Source organism: Thermobia domestica, chromosome 8 (assembly GCF_964235325.1).
Source record: "Thermobia domestica chromosome 8, izTheDome1.hap1.1, whole genome shotgun sequence".
Taxonomy (NCBI): domain Eukaryota; kingdom Metazoa; phylum Arthropoda; class Insecta; order Zygentoma; family Lepismatidae; genus Thermobia; species Thermobia domestica.
This window is the reverse complement of record NC_137461.1, coordinates 187819152-187845076: the sequence shown is the minus strand read 5'-3', so window position 1 is coordinate 187845076 and position 25925 is coordinate 187819152. Positions and strand designations below refer to the sequence as shown.

The 25925-nt window shown below is 34.7% G+C and overlaps 1 protein-coding gene and 1 long non-coding RNA gene across 5 annotated transcripts in view; one reads left to right on the top strand and one right to left on the bottom strand.

Moving 5' to 3' along the window:
* eys (eyes shut) overlaps positions 1–25925 on the bottom strand; it is a 1117243-nt gene that overhangs the window by 212531 nt on the left and 878787 nt on the right. The window lies entirely within an intron of this gene.
* LOC145693378 (uncharacterized) lies at positions 3485–24011 on the top strand. The gene is made up of 4 exons (XR_014132764.1): positions 3485–4034; positions 7193–7260; positions 22839–22925; positions 23683–24011. It is a non-coding gene; the product is annotated as an uncharacterized LOC145693378 (long non-coding RNA).

Sequence of the window (25925 nt, the reverse complement as noted above, 5' to 3'; positions counted from 1 at the left end):
GCTAATCTTCGACCAGTACAAATGTATTACGAAAAGTAGTGGTCGAACACTAGTAAATGTTTTCGTATTCCAGTATAACTTCAGAATTGGTAACTAGGTACTCATTTCATGCAGTTGAATCGAAAGTTAGTCGTTATTGATATTTCTACAATTTTTCACTGCTCGACCACCCTGTGGTCGAACACTAGTTAACAAAGAATATTTCATAAGTCATTGTCCGACCACTACATTTTATTGATTTATTCTTCATACCTTACAGTTATCACTAAAATTTAATTACTAAAATGTGCTCTATAGTTCCATGTAACAGAATAATATGCGCATTTCTTACCTGGTGAGATAAAACTATGGAAAAGCACGAAAAACAGGGCGCTGTCGTTCCTATTTGCAACAGATTAAAGTTGTTGAAAACTCAGTGCGTCTTCCGTAGGCATACATTTGATTGGCTATTACCGAATGCATGTGCAATGTATTTTGACAGTATCTTTGTGATTTGTTCAGAATAAGCTGCAATTCAATTATAACGGAAAAGCATGCATTTTTATCGGAAAATAAGCCTAATATATGGTTCTAAAGTGAAAAGTGGTCGGCAACTAGGGGGTGGTCGAAGACTGCCACAACCACCCTATTGGGGGTGGCGAATTGTGACCTGACCAGCGACGATGCGCTATTACTATTTCAATATTTTATTTAAACACGCACGTTACACATGATTTTCCCTGAATCCTCTCCTGCCAAACAGTCGCACTTGCTGAAAATTAATTTTTTGTCTATGGTTGTAGTTAATTATCTGTTAAATGTGAATTGTGAATGGTAGGATAATATAAGTAGGGAGTATCAGTGTGGAACTATGACTCACCATATTCAATTAATGAATTTGACTAGAAATATTATTAACAAAAGTGATACATTTTGGTATTAGCTTGTTTGAAATAACCTATTATATTATTAACATAATTGTAAGAATGTAGGTTAACCGGGATTTTCCGATTAGGCACCATTTGCATTTAAATTCTTTTCCAAATGTCGATGGAGGGATTGTGGAACCTTATAATCCCCTTGATTGGAATTTATCATTTCTTGAAAACAGGAAATGTTTCGGTTAATGCTACATTACATAGCACAAATCCTTTTTTATCGTCTACTTCGTACGTATCAAGAAATACGAAGAGAAAGACATTCGTCCTTGACTGATAATGCCAATAGATTACGTGTCGTTCATAACCATTTGGTTGGTCAAGGTCAGTTACCTGTACAAACAGGTGTTCAGGGCGAATACTCAAAACCATCCCTCGATACTCACGAAGAAAAAGAAAGCAAAGCTGCTTGTGTTCCACCAGCTGTTTGTGTTGGATTAACTTTCGGTATGAGCAGCCCTGGCCACGGCGAGCAGATAGTGGAAACTCTCCTCGTGAACGCTCACGAGCATTCTACGAGCAAATACCGTTGTTCGTGCTTCGTGAATCTTTGGGTTTTGTCCTTAGAGGAGCGGAAGTGTTGTCAACCTTGGCGGTAATCACTAGCTTACCAAATAAAAAAAAAGTATGTATGGTAACTGATTGCCATTTAGTGTATAGTGTTTTTTACAATGTGGTAACCGTTAACTATACACAACACAAACTGGTAACAGCAATCAAATGATAAACTATGTACGTTCCTTTTCTTCTGTTTTCTTTCCTTTTGTTAAAGAAGGATGTGGTGGAACCAAACCATCGCTTACATTTATAAAAATTTGCCAGTTTGCCCAATGGAAAACCAGTTTTCAATATATATATATATTATCAAGTTCATAATCCGAGTGTGGGTATGTTGTTTCGCTTTTTAGGAAAAGAGATAATCTGTTGATACGAAAAAAAAAAATCCAGAAAATTAGCTTATTCATGTATGTGTGTACGAATAGGCTTAGCAAGGGGTTGGTTGTGGAGATTAGAAGCCACTATTACACTATCAATAGGAAGAATAGTATTTCTTACTCCACTTTTAAAGTGGGGCCGCGGTGGCTCAGTGGTAGAACGTTCACATCTGGTGCTTGGGGTCCCGGGTTCGATTCCAGCCCCCGCCAAGTGAACTTTGCGGTGGACAAACACCGTGTGCGTGGGTTTTCTCGGGGTTCTCCCATTTCCTCCCACTTTCTTCATTCTATCATTTCATTCATCACTCATCATCACCGTCTCCTTTAGCCTAACCGGTATAACCGTGGGACGTAAAACCCAAAGATTTCATTTCATTTTTTTTACTTTTAATGTTACTTTGATCGCAAAGAATCAAACAAAATATTAAGAGAGCCAAAGAGATTTTCCATTTTTAAGAGTGACCATTAGTGGGTACCATTAGTCTTTTTTTTTTTTTTTTAACAACGAGTGTCTTTTTAATAAGTAAAAATATATTGTCCCTGGCTCGTTGCTTGCCGGTAGCTTGTTAAAAGTGAAAAAGAATGTTAAATCATATCAACGACTGAAGCTACACGCTTGTCTTTCTTCGATAGTTACTGACTGGTTTTGAAAGTCACGATGTTGTAGGCCTACTGTAACAGCGTAAACTTGGAAGGGAACGTTCCAACTGAATGATACGAACAATTATTCCCAATGTCTTGAACATGAAACGTGGATTGCACGGATAACGCTTAAAGTGGGCTGGACTGCACTGGAATTTCCTTCCGGCAAATTAGTGTTTGGTCGGAACTCAGTTCTTCTGTGTAATTGTCTCTTAACAACATTTGAACATTTCTTTTAGATAATAATATCTAACTAACTCTATGGCCTATGGAACCCGAAGGTTCAATGCGGCGTTTACAACATATTTCCACTAACTTCTGTCCTTAGCCAACTGGATCCAGTTTCTACTCTGTACTCTTATTTCTGCAAGATCCATCTTAATATTGTCTTCCCATCTACGTCTAGGTCTTCCTAGTGGTCTTCTTCCAATTGGGTTTTCAGTTAAAATTATGAAAGCGTTTCTAATTTCTTCCATTCTGGCTACACGGAATGGCCACCTGAGCCTTCTACACTTAATGACCCTAACAATGTTAAGTGAGCGGTATAAACTATGCAATTCCTCGTTATGAATTTCCTCCAATCCCCATTTTCATCCGTCTTTGGCCCGAATAATAATAATAATAATAATAATAATAATAATAATAATAATAATAATAATAATAATAATAATAATAATAATAATACGCATTATTATTATTATTATTATTATTATTATTATTATTATTATTATTATTATTATTATTATTATTATTATTATTATTATTATTATTATTATTATTTTCAACCTCCCGTCGTTCTGCTATCAATCTAGCAACGACAGGCGTTCACAACTTAGCAAACGTGAAGCGAGTGACAAGTTACAGACCGAGTGCTAATGTAATACAATGTCACGAATTGTGTAAGCAAGCTAAAAAAGGCCTGAAACAATTCGTTTCCAATTTTTGCAGTCGTTTTTACGTCTGTAAGCTGACATGTTTAATATTAGTTTCTTTCTTTCTTTTTCATTTGTTAGTTACTTCAACGCTAACTGTAACCTCTATCATGCGTCTTCCTCGATCAAAAAACGTACCAATTTTATTTCCTGCAGTGTTTTCGCGTCACTGCTTTCGAAATGGGGAGGGGGAGAGCACACCTGCACATTTCACGCTTGCGTCTGCTCAATGCTTCAACATCGTGCGAATTTGTGACCAGGCTTGGCCGTAGGTTTTTTACCATCATGTGTGGTTGGCAACACTTATCGGATGCAGTGGAAGGGGCGGAGCTACCAACACCTGTGCTCACCTGTTCTTATCTCCGCTCGTTGTCGCTCACGCTTCGGCTCCGGGAGCCAATTCATGGGCAGGCCTGGGTATGAGTCTTGCAAATGTGACTCAGTCAGCTGCCAAAGTTAACTTTTTATAAGCAATAAAAAAATTCTACAGTGTGATGGTACACGTTATGAAGAATTATTTAAATTTTTGAAGGCATTATGTCATATAAAAACAACAGAGTTATATCCCGACGAGGCTTTATATGTTTCTGCTCTATCTCGGACTTCGGGTAAGTTGCATTTGAAGTTGATAAGTGAGTTTTCAACAACAAATGATTGGTTGGTTGTTTATGTTCATATACTTAATGACATGGTTTCTGTGTTAGGTAAACGTGAATTACGAAATAAGTTTATTGATCGGCTACAATATCCTAATGAAAGTGCTTCTGATTATATTAGGGAAATACGCCTTTGTTATGAGTTATTGGAAGGTAAAATTGTATTGGATAATATAGCTATTCTTCGACAAGTTTATTAGGGTTTAAATCCCCAACTTAGGTACGATCTATTTCGTGATAAGGAACCGGAAGGTTGGCAAATATTGACTGCAGTAAATCAATATGAACTTTACAAAAACGATTTGTTGATTTATAAAGGACTGACATCCCCTTCCTGTGTGAAGAAAATAAGCAGTTGCAATGCTATGTTTGTGGTGGTGCGCATTCGTATAAATATTGTAATGTAAGGCGGACAGTTGGTACATTCCTCGTATCAATCCCAGCCTACTAATAGTGATCTGATGAGTGAAATTGGTTATGTAAGTAATGGTCGTGGGGAAGGAACTTCTTCTATGAACTGTTCTACCAGAATAAAAACTTCAAAAAAGGGACAATATACATCTGTAAATAATACGGAAAAACAACGTAATATGATACGTATGGGGCCCACAAAAGTGAAATCACAGTGTGATTCAAGTGTTCAGGAGTTAATGAAACCATTAAGTTCTGAAATTAATAAACAGTATCCTGACACCACATTACGTCAAAAACATATCGTGCAGTTGCAGTTCAGGCTTTTGTTATGGGAAAAAATATTACGGTGGTTTAGATAGCTACAGTATTATTTCGATGGTAAACAAAGAGTTGTTTGAACGTTGGAACTCATGCTTAACTAAACTTATTACAGTAAAAAGTGAAACTTTTACTAGTGTTGAAGTGGATAATAAAACGTTGACATTAAATTTATATGTTGTGTTACCTATAACTTTCCGTAGAAGGGTCTATAATTTAAAGATATTTCTTGTGCCTTATTTGAGTTCAGTTTTTATTGTGGGCATAAGGAAACTTAAGCAAATTCAGGCGAACTTGGATTTGGTTATTAACAAACTGTGGTTAAAAGTAGAAGGACAATTTGCGCCTTTAACTTATTCGCCGGTAGATTAATTGAAAGGTAGAGACAGAGATTTACCCGACTTATTCAGGGAAAGACAACGATGATGCTGGTGATTCTTTTGGTTTTCCCAATCAATTGCCGAAGGTGTCCTTGTCCAGATGGTTTGTTGGAGAATCAACATCCAATGTGAGTGGTCCCGTGAGTAGCAGAGTTGCCAACTATACGGAAGAAAAAGTACCAAATGCCTTAATGCAGAGCGGTCCTGGGGAGAATAGCTGTATAAATCCTCTGATGGTAGATCCTGTATTATTGGAACAAGACTATACATTGCAAGAATATGTAGATGAACTTGTTGAAAATTATTCTGATGGTTTTGTAAGAAAATAGGCAAGGTTAAAGGTGTTGAATATAAAATACGTGTAAATAATGAAACACATATTAGGAAAAAGGCGTATCCGTTAAGTAAACAAGATTAGAAGCATATGGATATTATTTTAGATGAATTGTTAAAAGAAGGCGTGATAGAAAAATTTGATAGTGAATGGTGTTTTCCAAGTTTTCTGGTTAATAACAAATTGGGAGACAAAAGATTAATAGTTAATTACCAGGATTTAACCCTTTGGGGATCTCATGGTACAATTTGTACCATACGGGGTGTTTCATGGTACATTGCGTTATAACTCTCCTATTTGAGCTTTTTCGTCCGGGTTTTTTTTTCAAGTCCAGAGGCATTGCAGAAGACATTACGGATGGTTTCACACCTTCCTGTGTCGAGACATAGGAGCTGATGACGTCATAAGTCTAAAATTTATATTTCCGTGTAATACTTTTTTTGGGGGGGTTATGTAAAGTATTTTTGGCGGGCTTATTTTTGCACGTAGAAGATTGAAATTTTGCATGTTATCAAAAATAATGACAGAAATATTGTATCCAATAAAACATTTACGAATTGAGTGGTTCTTCGATGATATAATAATTTTTCAAGATACTACCGATGAACATAAGCGAGTATTAGAATTGGTATTGCAGAAATTCAGAGAAGCTGGGATAACGTTATCTTTAAGTAAGTCAACTTTATTTCAGACTAAGGTAATGTACCTAAGATATGTTATTGATGGAAATGATTTGTATCTAGATCCCTCTAGATTTGAAATTATTAAAAATTTGCCTCCGCCCAAAAACAGAAGAGGTTTGATAGTTTAACAGCGTTTTTGCAATATTATTCCAAATTTATTCCACATTTTCAGGAAGTTCTGGAACTTTTAACCGATTAAGGTCAGCAAAGGTTGAGTTTGTATGGGGTCCTGAGCAGCAAGCGGCGCTTGATAAATTCAAAGATTTATTTGAGACTCATATTGTATTATCTTTACCTAATTTAAACGGTAAGTTTGTAATTAGTTCGGATTCATCAACAAAATCCTTAGGGGGATGTCTCGAAGAATATGATAGTAATGGGGTGTTAGGCCTATAGCTTATTTTAATCGAAAACTTCGTCCTTATGATTTAAATAATCCTATATATTTATTGGAATTGATGGCATTGGTTGAATGTATGGAACGTTTTAAAACATATTTACATAGTACATTTGAGGTACGAGTTGATCACCAACGATTGGCATATGCCATACGAAATTTAAAGAAAGTAAAAAAAAACTATGGAGGTTTATCATATCGGCTGTTAGGGTTTGATTTTGAAGTCAAACATGTACCTAGTGTGTTAAACACGCCTTCAGATTTTATTTCTAGGGTCCATGACACGCAGATGTTTGAGTCAATTGATTTAGAATCAACTTGGAAATATCAGATAACAAATATGTATAAGATTAATTTGTGGTTAATCCATTTGCGTCTCAGACTGTGTTTACACATCAAAGAAGGGATGAAGAATTGATGCAAATAATAGAACAATTAGAAAATAATGTAAGCGTAGAAGGATATAAATTGGTTAAAGGGATATTATGCAAGAAAACGAAAGCTATTAAAAATCCCTATAAAATTTTGTATAACTACTAGTTTGGTAACATCTATAATTGATTATCGTAATAATGTTTTACCAGGTGCTCATGCTGGAACGCAGAAAAGTATCTCGAAGATGTGTGCCAGATACACGTAGAATGGAAAGTAGGTAAGGGGTACAAATCTCAGGATTTTGGTAATTGAAGTAAATAGTTTTGGTAATGAGAGTGTAATTACTCCAATAGCGCAATGAGTTTTTTGCAAGTGAACTTATGAAGGGGTATGTTGTATGTAATTGAAGTTATAAGAGAGTATGCAGTATTAATGATAATATGAATTAATTTTCGCGTTATTTACATATGTAATTGTTATTTACGTATGACATAATGTTCCGCGCAATGAGCTCAATCCGTAATTATGATCTTTTATGATTTATATATACATACTGTTCCGCACAATGAGACATCTGTAATTATGAATTTAAGTTGTTATACCAATTAAAATTATTGAATGGATGCATAAATAAAATATATACTAGGGGCCGCGGTGGCTCAGTGGTAGAGCGTTCACCTCTGGTGTTAGGGGTCCCGGGTTCGATCCCAGCCCCCGCCAAGTGAACTTTGTGGTGGACAAACACCGTGTGCGTGGGTTTTCTCGGGGTTCTCCCGTTTCCTCCCACTTTCTTCATTCCACCATTTCATTCATTACTCATCATCACCGTCTCCTTTAGCCTAACCGGCATAACCGTGGGACGTAAAACTCAAAGATTTCATTTCATTTTTTTCCAAAATATTTACTTACCGCTGACGTCAACACATCCTTTGGAGAAGTACGACGCACGCCGATGACGCACGAGCCGCACCGTTTGTGCACGAAGCGGGCGATAGCGGAACCGGACTCGCGGTCCCGAGTTTTTTTATGGAAGAAAATTCAGTTAGCGCGGCTAACTGAAGAGAATTGGGGTTATATTTCAATCTTGCAGGAGGTACCGTTTGAGTGAGCAATATATTGTTTATTTATACTTTTAATAATATACATTATATTTATTGGATTTTAATATGGATGTTGAATATCATTATATGATTATGAAAAATATATATTTTTGTACAATACTTTTGTAAATAATATTGTGAAAAAACACAGAAAACAATGGTTCCATCTGTTAGGTTAAAAAAAAAGAAACTCAGGTAATCGAGCTGGTGAGGATTTAAGAGCAGTTTTTTTCCCTTTTTTACATCGTTTCGCGCAAACTGGCTGCCGGAACGGAGATCTTTTGTGCTGTTTGTGGTAGAAGCCCTTTCCTTTTTTTGGTATAGTAACAGAATGAAAGAAAAAGAAAAAAAGAAATTCATTTTAACGAAAATATATATGGTGAGTGATTTGTTTTTACGACAGGATTAGTTTATACAAGAATGAATTTGCTGATAAAATGATTATTTTTTATTAGATTGCGAACGGGACCTTATTGTATTTTGTATGTCTGATTAGAGAACTTGTAGATCGTAACTCTTTTATTTATATTTCAGTAGACGTAATACTGGAGTAGTGCTCTCGAACGGGTCGGGTCAGGCAACTCAGGTCGGGTTGTCGGGTCGGGTTGGGTTGTCGGGTCGCGTCAATCGGGTCAGCTCGGGTCCGGTTTTCGGGTTGGGTTATTCGGGTCGGGTCAGTCGGATCAGCTCACTTTGGTCAACTGAGTTTAGGTTGAGCTTAAACTCGGCTGGAATCGAAAGCTGCTGTTTTTCGCTAGCTGCCTAATTAAAAATAGCAATTTTCAATTGATTTTATAGAAACCATACATCTATTTTGAACACTTGCAGGTAGTGTTTTTATGGTAAATGCTTATTTTTGTACTTGTGTGTACTTTAATTTGTAAATGTGGAAGATTGATTTTACCAATCGACTGTAATATTAATATCTACGCCAATATGGAGTCTGGATGTAGAACAAAACTAGAAGTTGCAGCAACGTTGCCAAGGGTGAATTTTGTTGTTCACCGGTAGAGTGCCAAGCGTACTTACTTACATTATTCTTGTTTGGTTCATATTTTTTAAACATAATATTAATATTGAAACATAATCTAAGGCATGGTAGTGAATCCGCGTGCATAAAAGTTGGGGGTCCGATCGGACCTACGTGTGTATATTTTGTTTATGGGCAAGGGGATAAATTACAGTTGAACTGGCAACTCTGTTAGAAAGTTATTTGTTTATTACTACATGTGCAGAAGTGAGAAGTGTGGATATATTCATCTTGCTTTTAGTGCTAATAAGTAATATCTTTGTGCAATGAAAAACGAAGAAATATGCGCAGAACTCGATCTCATTAGTAATAGCAGTGTAGTGATCTAGACTTTTCTGAAAATTCAGCAAATGACAGGGACACTGACATCTTGTGAAAATAAATTAGAATAAATAATGAATCCATTATTAAACTTTTTAAAATGTCACTGAAAAAGCAAAACATAGGTCCGATCGGGTCTACTAAAGCAACAAATGCTTGTTACTTGGTATTTAGCGCCCCTAGCGGCGTTAATAATCAATATCAAAGACCAAAACCTACATGTGTAATAAAAACACTACAGTTCAATAACAGTAGAGACAGGATTTAACAATACAAGTACTCTAACGTCAATTCGACGAATTAGAAATTGTGGGTCCGATCGGACCTACAAGAACATTTTCTTAGATCACTCAAGTAGGTCCGATCGGACCCACATGGCAGCTAACGTGATAAGCAAGGCTAAAAGAAAGATTGGATATGGACGACCAACCCCAAGCAGGGCTGCGGTGGCTCAGTGGTAGAGAATTCATCTCTGGTGCATGGTGTCCATGGTTCGATCCCAGCTTGTGCTAAGTAGGCTTTGTGGTGGAGAAACGCCGTGTAGTGGGTTTTCTCGGGGTTCTGTTTCCTCCCACTTTCTTCATTCCACCATTTCATTCATTTCTCATGGTCACCGTACCCCTTAGCCTCGGTGCAGAATCGAGGGACCTTAAACTGAATATTTCATTTTATTTCACCAAGCCCAAGGACATCGATACAACAACAAGATAAAGATTGGATATGCAAGACGAATTGCATAGTAATCTTGCTCTTGGCCTTGTTTTGGTGATCACCAAGAAGCGATGAGCATATTTTCTTGCTTTCCGTATAGTATGAAAGACCATAATCAAAATTACACTTGGTCTTCATTTGTTCCGATGAGGCGAGCATTCTTGGCTCTTGTATAGCATAAAAGACCACCAAAACTACGAAATGCAGGACCAAGACTTGACTGCAAGACAAAGAATAAGACGCAGTATTGATGACCAAGACCCAGGGAGCGAATTGTTTGAATTTCATTTGTTGGGCTGAAAGTGATGAAATAAAATTAGTACTTTGTATTTAAATATCATACTGCATTTTTAAATTTTAAATTACAAAATTCATATTATGTATCTTCTTACGTGCAACTATATATACTGTAAAATACGTTTTAATTACCAAGAAAGAAAACTCAAAGTGGCACGGGTCCCGGAATCATAAGAACCTATTTTGGAATGAAAGTTGAAGGCTTGGAAATAATCACAGGTGTTCTCCTGTTTCCTCAACCCTTATCATTGTAGTTAAACGATTTCCTTTTGTCTCCGCCAAGAGACTCTTGCTATTGCCTTCCGAGAAGACTCCCTGCCGTCCAAGCAGGTGAGAACACTGACCTCAATAAAAATTTCGTTACACAGAACTAAAGCAAGAAAAAAAAATAAATTTCTCCTACGTCGGACATTGGTATCAGTTATAAAAAGAAATAACCAAACCTCAAAAGTGCCAAATATTCATTAAGATGCATATACAAATCCCCCGCTTGATCTAGCTAGTGGTTAACGTGTAAGACTTCGGTACACGTGGTCCGGGTTTAATACCCAATGGGAGTGCATTTTAGCGTTCACCCAGTGTCGTGACCATAGTGCTCTCAAACGGATCGGGTTGACCCGACCCGACTCGGATCGGGTCGGGTCGGGTCAGTCGGGTCAACTCGGGTCGGGTTGTCGGGTCAGGCTATTCGGGTCGGGTTGTCGGGTGGGGTCAGTCGGGTCAGCTCGGGTCGGGTTGTCGGGTCAGGTCAATGAGATCGGATCACGCTTCGGGAAAATCGGAAAATTCCGGAATTCGGAAAAAATCCAGAATTCAGAAAAAATCCGGAATTCGGAAAAATCCGGAATTCAGAAAAAATCCGGAATTCGGAAAATTCCGGAATTTGAAAAAATCCGGATTTCGGAAAAATTCCTGAATTCGGAAAAATTCCTGAATTTAGAAAAAATCCGGAATTCGGAAAAAATCCTGAATTAGGAAAAATTCCGGAATTCGGAAAATATTTTTTTCTTTTTGTAATAATAAGAATTTTGTTCAAATGCAAACGAACAAATTTCCTTTTTGTAATCCTAAAAATGTATGATGCAAGTTAAACTGACACTTACATCCTAAAGTATACACTACTCAATCTTCCCATGGTCAATGAGATGTAGTCCAAAAGTATGATGTACTCCTAATATTTAATTTTTGTTTTACTGTGATATTGTCCAGAGGTAAGACATATATCGCACTGAGATAAACAACTTGACATAATGAAGATGTTATCATACGTAGTTTTCCAGAAAATCGTGAGAAAGTAATTTTTATGAAGTTAAAATATGCGTCGCTTGTTGTCAGTGTGATGCAATTGATAACTTTTATGCTGGAATAGTCTTATTATTATTATTATTATTATTGTTATTATTATTATTATTATTATTATTATTATTATTATTATTATTATTATTATTATTATTATTATTAATCGTTTATGTACTCTATAAAGAAAAATATGAACCGTTAAGTAGTAGATTTTATCTGCTGTTTTTTGATATCTTCTAACAGTAATAACAAATTGCTTGTAAATATGCAATGATTATCAAGGACAATTGCATATTAATGTAAGGACTACACTGCAGACTAGCAATAAACAATAAACAATAACAGATAAACAATAGTTGCAAAAAAGTAACTAATTTGGGCACGTCAGGGGACATCCACATTGCGCATTATGTTCGCGAGAATATAGGGACGCATTGAGACTCTAGCAAAGAGCATGGTGTTATTATTACTCAAAGGGCCGTACGATGGAGGCATTAACGTTAATGTTAATGGCACTAATGAGCACTTACTTGCTCTAACGGTTAACCTCATTTTTGAGATGATTCTTAGAAGTGGGCGTGTTGGCATGCAGTTAGAAGACCTATATCCATTATTTAAAAAGCACACGTTATCTGTGGAATACTAACGATTTGCGTCCCCATCGAACACTTACGTAGCACTAGCGACGTTTAAGGTCGAAATTGGGGTCTGACATAAGTGGCTTGCCAACTTCACGGACATTATATTTTTCTTGAATGAGAGAATTTTGCGCCCGGGAAATTTGCGCCCTACCACAAAAATAGGGAAAAATGCGCTCGCAATATATTTGCACTGGGACGTTTGCGCCCTACCCCAAAAAGAGGGGAAAATGCGCCGGCTATATATTTGCACTGGGATGTTAGCGCCCTACAATTCAACTTATTTTTGTATTGTGTAAAGTAACTTCCACTCACACTTGAACTAGGCTTGCCTCTCATCATCTCAGTGAGTTACTCCATCTGTTATAATATTCCGAACAAATGAAAAAAATACAATTTTGTTCACTAAAAGGCAATCCATACAAATACAATTTTTCATTCTACTAGAACAAAATTTACAATAAAAGTATAAATGACTGATACATAATTATTTATTAATGTAATCAAAGAGAATAATTTAATCTACAAAAGGCTGTTTGGCTCTACCCAGATATCTCTGTTCACAATCCTTGCGAGTTGTTTGGCTTTTCAGGACACAAAATATAGAAAAGAAAATGTAAAGTGAATGTAAAATCAGGTCAGTAATATTATCAAGAAAACTATGTACAGTGTGTTTACTTGCTGGAATTACACTTCAAACGCACAATTGCGTTCAGTCGTTCTTTCAGAAAAAAATGTTCCGGGGGGCACACTTAGTATTCCGGAGGGGGGTCACTGCTGGTACTATTCTATTTATTATTATATTATAGTCGTATTATTTTGGTCTCCTCCGAGGGGACACTCTGAGAGCTCTGGGGAGGCCAGTGTTCCCCCAAAATCATCTCTGAAAGAAGCAGTGATTGCGTTGATCCGTTGTGTTGTTTTGGCTTATATTGAAGATTATTCTCCCCTTATATAGTCACAATGAAAATAAATCACAAATGGTATGACTGTGGGGGGAAGATTGTATATGCTGTAATGCCAGCCCCTCCGAGCAAATGCGTAAGCTCGAATAGGTTCTTTTATTTTGCAGGGCTCAAACTTCCCGGTGGAGGTACATCGCAGGCGCAATTTTCTCTGTTCTTGAGGTAGGGCGCAAATTCCCCAGGCGCAAAATTCTCGACACCGTTCGAATGACCTCGGAAGACTATATCTTTTTCAATACTTTTTTATATTCTTTTACTCGAGATTTTTTCATAGCTTCTTATTAAAATACTTACTAATATATCCTCATTTTATTGTCCTAACCAATCAATATGGGTATGTTGTCAGTAAAATATTTAGATTGATCGAGCCCCTGGTGTGTAACCACAGTATTTCATATCATCCCCCCATTAGAAATCTTGGCTAAACGAACCAATATATGTTGCCAATAAAATAGTTTAGAATGATTGAGCCCCTGGTAAATAACCACAGTATTTCGTGACAGACCCTCCCTTCCTATTACCATACTCTAACTACGTGCCTGACTCTACTAATTCTCTATATTCTTTACCAAGCACACATTTTCTAAAGCGGAAAATGCTCTCTAAACACCTAAGCTCATTATTTTCAGCAGATGCACAAATTGGGTAACATTTTATCTACATGAGTGTTACATATGTCGATTACTGGAAACCGCTTCTCGCTATCTATTACCATATTTACTACATAATGATTAACGTTAAAACCGGAAATGATTGATTTGTACCGCTTCCGGTTTGAATATTACATTCATCAGGGAACTCGATTCTTAACTATTGACTCTGTACATCATGGCCAAAATTGATGGTAATCCATCAGATAGTTCTTGAGACTGTTTGTTTCACTGACGAACAGAATGAATATATGGCTATAGAGTTTTGATAAACTAAATTCGTTAATGAATGATGATGGAACAAATATAAGAAAGGGAACCAAGAGTACAACCGGGAAAATTTTCGAACACAAAATTAGCCATCGAAAACCCACATGTCTTGGGTTAGAATACCATAGATGATAACTCTACCACTGAGTCAGAAATCACCCGCTTATTAGTTTTATTAATTATTATATTAATATAAATTAATGAGTGCCTGCTTATGTTAATTATTGAACAATTACATTGTATACTTCGTAAAGTCAAAAATTATAAATTTGTTTTTACTGTACATAGGTATGTTGACAATAAGCGAATGTTATTAGAATATTTGTTGAGATTTCTTTTCCTTCACTGCCTTTCGTCTGGTTAAAAAGTAGTTTGCAGTGCTTTGGAGCAGCTGCAGGTGGGAACGCGATAATGTTTGAGACATACCGGCGACTTTTTTGTGTCTGAAAATAAGACCTTCCTCATAAAGCAGTAAATAACTGCAGTAGCAATTGTCTACGTAAGTGATAAAGACATATCCAACTACAAGAAACTAATACAGTATATATATTCATTATTGTTATTCTTTTAACAGCTACTAGCTAGGGATGGCTAATTCCAGAATTTTTACTTTCCGGAATCCGGAAAGTAAAATCGGAAAAATTCCGGATTTCGGAAAAATTCCGATTGTTTCTAAATTCCGTATTTTTTCCGAATGTCGGAATTTTTCTGAATTCCGGAATTTTTCCGAAATCTGGATTTTTTCCGAATTCCGGATTTTTTCTGAATTCCGGAAAATTTTGTCCATCCTTAATATATATATATATATATATATATATATATATATATATATATATATATAGAGAGAGAGAGAGAGAGAGAGAGAGAGAGAGAGAGAGGGAGAGTAGTGAAATCTGATATTTTTTGTCGTACATTATGTGAATTAGGGCAAATGATTATTGACGGATACAAGAAAAATTATTATACTTCACTTAAGGTGAACATTATATAAAACCGTAGAGTTGACTTTGTAACGGAGATTATAAAAGATTACATTATTTGTTATGAAACGGTATCATATATTGAATTATACAGCTCACATAACAGAGGCGGATACTTAATTGAAATCTTTTACTTGAGAAAAAAATTCACATTGCAACAACTTGATTATTTATTATAGAAATCGTATAAAGATTTTTTTAAAATTTTCGCTTTTCACAGTGAACTGTTGCAGCTTGAAAGAGGATATTTTTGCCTGCTTGTAGGTAAAAAGTGAGCAATCGTATTCATTTATAACAAAAGGGATCGTCCAGCGCAGCTGGGACTTCACTTTGAAGAAAAAGACTAGTCGTATTCTCATTGGTTACTTTGGGGTTGCATTGCCTTTAAGAATAACATTTTTGAGGAAAAATCCCAGTTCCGTTTTGTGTAGTTAGTGAGAAACAACATCTGATTTTCATTAGTTGTATTTTGATGTGATTGAGAATAATAAAGATTTTAAAAATCAGGTAAGTTTTCCTTTTTGCTTCTTTCTTTCTTATGTTTACAAAGTTTCAGAAGGGAAAGTTTTTGCAGGAGACTTTCGTTTATTTATTGACAAGCCCTTTTATCGCACGGGAGGTATTTTTTCTTTTCTGCTTTTAAGAGGAAGGTTTGATTTTGATATTTTAAAAATTGATTTTTTCTTAGATCTTTTTTTTTATTTAAATTTCTTATTGATTTGCATCAGAATATATATATTTGCAGAGCTCTGATGCAATAAAGTATATAATATATTATTATTTTTGTGTTTGTACTATTAGTTGGTGGCACATTACAACCTAACGTTTTAATACCATCGAAATATGAATATATTTTAATAAGAGATTTTCCACTAGAAATTTTAAAGCTGTGCTTTTAGTGGAAACGCGAAAAGGAATGGGTAGTTTGTTTCAGTTATTATGTAGACTACAATAGTTGAACGGACCCATCGCGGATATTTGTACCAGTAAGAATTAATATTCTACAGCAGGTAAACGTAGTGAAATGTTGTTTAATACACAGGTTATATAAAACACGACCCTATATTTACAAGACTTATATTACCATTTAAATAATATTCTATTATATATCTTGTGATCTGAAATAACATTGGAAATGGAAGCTAAGTTTTTTACGTACATAAGTGTTAGCTGACTTGATTTTCAGTTTAGCGTCCCTTTTAGCAGCGAGGCTATATGAGACTTGGACCTACATCTTACGATTTGATTCGAACCCGAGCGCAAATTGAATTCGGATTTATCATTACCAAATGTTAATATGTAGAAACACTATTATTATTATTATTATTATTATTATTATTATAGTTGTTTTAATTTCGCGTACTTTAACAGTGAGGGTATGTGAGACGGAACCTGTATTGTATTACGTATGGGGGACCACATACGGAAGTTTTACGGAGACCTAATGTTTGTGTTTTACTTAAAGAAAGACAGACTTTTAAAAATGTGCAGTGCCTTCCCTCCAGAGCCGCCAATGTTGGAACACTTACTGCTTAGTGTACATAGACCTAAATTTTTAGTGCTTACTCTTGAAATTAATTGGAAGCAGGAGTAATGCCACCTTTTAGCAACAATATACGATTTACGAGAGAAAACAGAAGAGAAAATCTTTTGGGCTTTTTATATTTGTATTTGAATTTTCAGTCTGGGGAGATCATTTATGTTTGTGTACTTTTTGCCCTTACTTATATTGTCGAAAGTGGGAACATCCAATAGAATGTACTTAGATAAAGTATGACATTGTTTGGAACTGTTTTCGTATTATGCGAGATACTGTTTTGGAGAATCATAGTGTAAGAACACTTTTATAGCGGATACACGTAATTATTTTACTCGTGACATCTGTAGTATATGTCGTTTATTTTTCCGTGGAATATATTATAATTAAGTGAAATAGAGAGACTGGGTTGTGACCTGCTTTGCATGAAAAGAATGCATGGAAAGAACTTATTTATAGTAGACATAAGATTTGAAAAATGAATCAAAATGATATGTTTATAACTTTAAATGTGTTTCTACAATGAGGAACGGAGCCAATGGAACCTAGGCTCCGGACCCAGGCTCCCCGAAAAAAGCCCTCTCTTTAATACTAATATACAGCAATTAAGTTATTATAGTATAGACTTTAGACCGATGTTATTTTTTCTCGTTTGCTACGCTTGCAGTATTACTATAGTTAAGTACTCTTTCAGTACCGATACTTTTTGTGAGGTGGGTTGTATTTGGCAATTGTGTTACACTACAGTATATATGCATTTAACTGATAATAATGAATGTAATTATTATAAACTTGGAGCATATTAAAATATTATAGTTCCGGTGTTTTGATAACCCTATGAGGGAGTAAAGAAAATTTAACCGGCACCTTGAAATACTTGCTTCCAGGACCTCAAAATCTTAATTCATTTCCCCCTGCCTACGATAAACGCTGTGGAAATAGATAGAATTGCAGATAGACATGAAGAAGACAGACAGAGAGAAACCTAGTGGTAATATTTAATATTGTTTACAATTGTTTCATGTGATAATAATGATTTAGTAAGAAAGCGCTTTATGGTACTTATCTGAAAGAATTTTTAAGTAATATGCCTTGAGAATGTGTTTCAGTCTACGTACTGTATTACTGCGATGCATTACAGACACAAAAGACAGTTTAATGTCATAATTTTGGGGAGTTTTTAAAAATAACATTGTTTTCTATTGCTTTTAACTCTTATTTAGATGCGTAACATTATGTATAGTTTGGCTACATGATTTAGAAGAGATACTGACGTTGGAATGAAAAATTTAAATAATAGCAACTATAGTAATTTGTTTACCTAATTTTTTTGGTCGGGAGCTGGGCTTCTTTTCTGTTTATTATATGGAAAGCAAAGATAATGTTTAGCAGGAGCAGGAATTGATGAATTGTCTTACTTGTTTGGCAAGAGGAAAAATGCTCTTATTTACGCATTATCCAGTCCATCTTTAAATTCTGAATAATAAATGTATTTCTTTTGAGACGATACTAGGTTATATACTTTTGAGGACTAGTCAAGGTAACTAAAACTGAATTTCTGTACATTTTTGTTTGGAAGATCGGAAGGAGAACGCATGATATTTAGATAATAGTTTTTTCTTTCAGTCTGTTTAGCTGAACTAATTAGAAGAACTATTAATACTATTGTAGTTACGTTGATGTAATGTGAAAAAAACATAAGAAGTCTGATTTTAAAAAGTATTTACATTTTCCAAGTGTATGAAAAGGTAGGAGTGGGGAAGAGAGAATTTTATAAAGTAAATTCGTATAAATTGTTGCTTGCAAGTCCTTATTGGAAAGTAATGTTCCTATATACTTCTTTTAGGCGACAATTTACGAGAGGAAAACGGATACTTGTTTACAATGGAAATTAATTTAGTATTGCCTTTGGGTACCATTATTTGTTGTGCCACGTAAGAAGTTTGGTAATCACTCAGAGACTTGTGGATCCGAGATAGTTTGCACCGAAACGCTACCTGAACCAATAAGTAATTGTTAGAGCAGGGAATCAACAGTTTTACTTATGAGATGGAGGCAAGCATTAAAACGATGTTAACGGAATTTTGACGGGCGGAGAAAGGCTGTTTATGTTTGGAAAATAATTCATTTCTGTGACTAATAGGACTGTTTTTAAAAATGAAGGAATCCAGAAATTACGATAAGATCTAATCTAATGATTGTCAGATTTATGCGTCCTTTTAGGAGCGATGCATGGTAATCATTGGATATAAGGCAAACCTTTGAAATGTGGGTTGGAGAATACAGAAAAACTGTGATTGTTAATTTTTTGGTGCGGAACAAATGGGTGTAGAGATGAAAAGGAAGGCATTGTAGTCTCAGTGTGTTTGCTTTTCAATTTTAACTGTTCACCTAGCGTCGCGAGGGGAAACGTATATTAATTCATGAAGCATACATAGTGCTAAATGCGAGTATGGGGAAGAATATATTTTTACGAGCTTTGCTCTTTTGTTGACTGCATCTAGATATTCAATTCTTGGAGTTCCTCATCCTGGTTTACCTTCTACCTTATTGTCTATTACCACGGTCGAACATCGTATTTTATTTCCGAACACTACGTTTATTCCATGAAGCTTTTATTGTCTGCTCAACATACTAAAAAAATCTTAAATTGTTTACGAAAGATATACTTTAATGGCTCCTGTCTGAGAGTTTTCTAATTAGCAGCAGTCATACGTTTGTCTTTCTTTTCCTGAACGTTCTCTGCGCTTAATTGTTCAAGGTTAAAAGTAGTTTGTTATCAGTAATATAAATCTTTATTAAAGAATTCTTCCACTATATAGAGAGTAAAAGCACATATACTTATTTTGATTGCTTTTGCTTTGCTGACTTTAGACTATTTTACAATTTTAACTAACCTAAACTACAGTAATACTTTATTATTACTCTAGCAATCTTTAGTATAAAGTAACAATATCGGTTTTAGGGGGAGAAAAATATGGAAGGAGGTAATCGTGTTTCTATAGAACGCAAAACGGTGTAACAGATGTGTCATTGATAGTTTGTGTTGCAACGACTTTTACGAAATATGAGTATGGAGAAAATAGATTACTTTGATTATAAGGAAATGTTACGAAATGTTGGATTCTTGTTTTAGTGACGGATATATCAACCGAATCAGAATTTGATGGAGAGAGACATCTGTGCTAAAATAATATTAAGAAAAAGAAATCCTTAGTTTACATTATGGTTGACTATTTTAAACTTGCTTCACACTAAAGTTAATCGTACTATCATTGAATGAAACGAAGAAAATGGTAGCATAACAACGGAAATATTTTGTAACACCGATAAAACGTAAGGAGGTGACGGTGACTTACACTAATTATTAAATATGTTTGAATAAGCTTATTGATACTACAAATTTTGGGTGATACTGAAGATTTGACTTAAGGAACAATTTTACCTTGACATGATATCCAAGTGTTGTTCTTTATGGATTCGAATTTTTCGCATAGTATTACATATTGCTTTTGTCTTACTTTAACTTTGGCATTAGTATTTTTTGGCTTCTAACTAAACTTTAAGTTATGTCACGATCCAATGTCCTTCCAACTATGCTTTTAGCTTTTCTTTTAATTAGTACTTTAGGTTTAACTTATTTTCTCATTTTAACATAACGTAATCAATGCATCATTGCTGATAAAGTAATATAGTTATCATTTATTGTGTCCTTGCTATGAACTGATATTTTCCTGATGTGATTTCTTGATTTTTCTACTTTGCTACAAATCGTTATTTTCTCTTAGCCACTACTGTTTCTGTTATTCCACTTCTTAATGCGAACAAAATTTCATTTATTGCATTTACGATTTGCCTTGTTAATATTTGGTCCCCAACTGAAATTTTGCTTGACGAAAGAATAATTATGAATTAATTAAAATTTTCTTAGATCTATGCTTTCCTAATGTAAGTGATTTGGCATACGTCGGATGGCCTACTTTTCTTTTTTTGTAATGTATATCCTTGCCTATATACCTTTTTCCAACAAAAAATTCTCCTTATCTTCAGCTACTTACATAGATCTGCGTAGTTTCCTATCTTTCATGTCTCTCTTCAGCTACTTAGCTAGATCTGTGGTTATCGATCTTTCATTTTTCTCTTCAACTATTTAGCTCTATCTGTGTAGTTATCTATCTTTATTTTTCTGTTTTTCTGTTTTGCTCTTTGTGCTATGCTATTAAAATTCTTTTTCATCTTTTGCTATTTTAAAATATTTCTTTCTCACTTTTCTGTATGTATTTCCATTGAGTATCTATCTTTTTCCTTGTTTCCTTCGCGTGCTACTCTAACCTTAAATTATTCTATAGAATGAAGTAAGTAAAGTTCCTCCTCTTACAGAATAGTATCTTCTCTTGCTTGAGTTTCACAACTTTTTTTAAAAAAATCCTATTGAACATGAGCTAACCTAATGCTACTAACTTAATCTACCCTAACTTTGACAGCATTATTTCTGCCCTCAAGTAAATTTTATTTATATTTTGTATCTTTCAGTTAACTTATTCCTGCTTTTCTTTTTTATTAATAGTATGTCTTTTGAAATTGGTTTCAAGATGCTCTAGCTTATTTCTGTGGTTGGTATTATTTATGTCTTCTCATTCGTAGTTCCTGGTAGATCACTTTTGCTTGTTTTCCTTACTGATGTCATGTTGCATTCTTTGACTCATATTTGATGTCTTTTACTATGATCTAGCCTAAATATGCAAATGATCTGAGTAATTTATTTTGAATTAATTTAATGTTTCACTTCTTTGATATTCGTGTCTTTGATTGTACGCTTCATTGTTCTTAATGTAACTTATTTTTAGTTCTGCGTACTACCTATTTTTTCTTATAAATACTACTAAGTAGAAGTTTCTAGGTTTGGTTATTTGTTAATTAGCCAGTATGAAGTTATTTTTAAGCTCATACATGATTTTTTCTCGGAATGTTCCTATCCTGAACTAATCTTAAGCTATTTGAAAAGTTTCTGCTTGCTGTCTCCTTGTTTGCTATTCTATGCTTGTTACCAATTCTATTATTAAATGTCTCATAGAATTTCCAATTGTGGGTTCTCTTCTTTTTAACGCTGGTGTATGTGTTCTTTATTGTGTTGGCATTATATACTTCTTAAGATGCTTGCCTGCTATTCTGTTTAGTATCCTCCTTGCTTGGCTTCTTCTCCCATTTGGTATTATTAGCACTACCACTGGTATTTCTCAAGATGCTTGCCTGCTATTCTATTCTGTTAGTATTATCTTCTTTAGCATAACCCAAGCTATTTGACATTGGGTATTTTCTTTGTCTATCCTATGCCTTTTATGTTTCTGTTTGTGCTTGTAACTTATTTTCTTTGTTATTTTTCTGTTTTCTGTGTATAATCAAAGTTTCTTATGTTTTGATATCTGTCTTTATGCCTGCTTTTGTTTTCCATGTATAACTGAAGTTTCTTTATATGTCTACATTATTTCTTAGTTTATTTTGAACTCTAACCGTGTTTTTCTAAACCTTTTATAAATGTTTCCTTTAGGTCTTTCATTACAACACTCGTAGAACTTACCAAAATTCCATTGACATATCCTGTATACCTTTTTTGACCGTTAGTACCCCTTTTGACTTTTCCCTACTGCTTTTTCTACCCTAGTATCCCATTACTTCTGTAGTACTCGTATTTGAAAATGCAATCTACCTTATTTCAGATATATATTATGAAAAAACTACTTCATTCTGACGTCTTGTTATATAGAATCAAATGTAAGCTACTTTCTCATACATACTTCAGAAATATATCTTTAGATGCACTCAATATAATCTTACTAACCACTTTAGTTTACGTCACACCATTCTTTCAATTTATATGTATGGATATTAAACATATTACAAGAATGTACATATGATCTGATATTGTATACTAACATATAAGATAAAGTAAATATACATAGTGTATAGTAAGATATAATGTTTTATACTATATAGTGTATACTACATAAATATTCTTAGTACATTATATGTTGTACCACATCTTATGTTATATTTTAGGCAATCCTTTATTGCAATACTATTATTGTTAGTGTTCCACCAGAAGTATTAGAAGAACAGGATATTTTCTGTAGATTTCTACGAAAGGTATGTTTCTTATTATTTTTATTTCTTAACTAGATTTACAATCAGATTGTTCAGGGTTTGCGTAGCAAAGGAAAGAAAAATATATTGTAGAAATTTAACAAGAGACAAACAACTAAGAAAGGAAAGAAAAATAGATAGTAGCAATTTAACAAGAGACAATGATTTAAGAATTATTTACAAGTTCGCAAATAAAATTTGCTCTTAGGAGTTTCCGTAGTAAAACGATTCATTTGACGGATCACACTCTACGAGTGTTCTGTTAAGCGACAAAGAAGTTCTTGCAGAACTGAATAAATAAAATTAAGTGAAATAAACAGAGTTTATGTAGCAAAGGAAAGGAAAGAAAAGGCCAAGTAGAAAGAGAAAGAAAGGTTAGTTTCAGTTGTGTTGAGTTAGTTTGATTAAACATTCTAATATTCACAGCGTAACTGTTCTGCGGAGTATGCTTAGCATAGGAACGAGTAAAATAATCACAATCTACGATTGTTCTTATGACCTTCCGGAGGAAGCGATCCATCAAATAATTAGTATTTTCGCAATATTTTTACAACGAGTATGCTTAACTTACGAACGAGTAAAATAAAATGCAAGTTACAAAAGAAAATGATCCGATTTAAAATAAATAATACGAGAGAATAAATAAGCGGAGTTTGTGTAACAATCGAGCCAATAAATAAAATGAGCTTCTTAAAGCGAGTCATAAAAAAGGACTATGAAAATAAATTACAAGTAATTAATAAGGTTTCTTTTGTTTCAGGACAAAAGATTGGAGATTGAATAGAGCCCATAAGTAGAAGTTAGAACGGAATTCAGAATTCCAAAGTATCCAAGTTCACAGTAGTAAAGTGTCATTGACGACAAACATTGTGTAATATTAATAGTTTAAGAAAACTTTTCATAACACATTTTTACATTATCTTATCTAAATAAGTTTTGTTTTTTCACATGCAATATTTTTTGTAACAGTTTGTAGCATTCATATTGCTTTTGAATGAATTAGTTTTTCTTGCATCAGTTATTTTTTAGGAGAGCATGCATTTTGTTTTGCGTAACATGAAAGTTTGCAACATGTTTCCATTTACAACATACGCACATTTTTATGCCATGCAATTTGTTTTTTGTAATTTTATTTCTTGCATACATCATACTTTTAACTTCCATGTAAGTAGTGATAACCAACACTTAATTTTTAAACGACGAATATTGTAAATAATTTCTTTCGTCTTTGCATACACTTGAAATTTTGTTACAAATAATTTTGTTTTATTACATTCATTTATACAGGATAGTATAAAAAATCAGGCTTGTGAAAAGTTCAAGCAGCTGATATTAGCAGGTAAAACTGATGGTTTATTTGGTGAGGCCATTGGGGAAGTACTAGGTGATCCTGTTAACTTGGCTGAGCCAAGTACTAGCATGACTGTTGATCCACCTTTGGGTCATAATGACGGATCAACAAACGCAATGATTGGTATTGGTGCAGCAGAATTTGAAATAGTAAAGAATACATCCCAAACATATGGTTATTTTGGATTAAAGGGGACGGAAATAAACATTAAGTGCGTTGGTAAGCAAATCGAAGACCCGGGAAAGTATATCCATTCACTGTATCAATTTGTAATGGACAACACGCTGAAAGACGTTGGTAACAACGCGTATGTTGGAATATCTATCGAGAGCACTGCCTCGAAGTAAAATAAACGAATTTACCTGTCATGGCGCAAAAAATCGGAATTGAACCAGGAGGTCCTCTTCTCCGTAGTAGAAAACACCCTCAACAGTAATGTGGCATTCCTAATCGGAGGTGACGTCACGTTTAAGGTGCATACTGCACATCTCCGAAAGGGAAGAGTTAGAAAACGTGAACGAACCATTAAGAAATATCTTCCATTGGCTGACTTCTTCGAAGATATATTATTTCCTATGGAGAAGTATGTGTACTGCCTCCCAAAGAGTGTGATTCTTGGGATGGCAAGGGACGATCAAATTTATACTCAAGTGTATGAATTGAAAAACAACCCGAAACGCTTGTTAAAACAGGCAAGGAAACTAACCATAAATTGGGAATAAATGCGGTAGATCAAAATGAATGTACTTTAAATGATGTGAAAAAATACAGAACCACCTTGCACCGAAGTACCAGTTCATTGTGTATGAAAGAAATCAAATGACAACCGAATTTTATGTGATATATCCTGGAATTAAAGATGGCAAACAAAGTTACATCTTATATGAAGATGCACATTATCAGTTGATAACTAGCGTTCGTAAACTTTTGGGGAGAGACGGCTTTTGTGATCATTGCTTGCAGGGGTACAGTAAGTCTGGTGTTTTTCTGGCATAAGTGGTATAAGTGTGAGTATAGGTATACGTATTGTAAAAAGTATCATGAGTTATCACCCTCTGCTATGCATCGTAAATGCGATGATTGGCATAGATTGTTTCCGACGAATGAATGTTTTGATAATCACAAAGATGCAAACGGACGAAAAAAGAGTATATGTGATGTGGGTAGGATGTGTGATGAATGTGGTGTTGTTTGATTTGAGACGCCGTCGTAATTCTGTGCATAAATGCGGGGAGCGTTTGTGTAAATCATGCTATGATCATGTTGAGCGTGACGACATATGTTATGGACAAAACCAGCACATTACCCGTGTAGAAAAGTATTTGTACATAGTCTTTGATGTAGAGACTATGCTTCTAGATACGAATAACGAGGGTGAAAACAGCACGTAGTAAATCTTGTTTGCGCACAAATGATTTGCTATAAATGTAAAGGTAGCAGTTCAGATGTACCATGTTATGAATGTGGAAATGGAAACCGCGGGTTTTCTTTCAAGAACATCGATGAATTTATTAAGATTGTGTTAATATCTCGTCCGAAGTTCGAACGTACAATTGTACTAAGCCATAACGGTTCACGGTATGACATCCATTTCTGTCTTAAAAATCTCATTGAAACTCGGCATTTTACACCATCAATGACAATGACGGGGC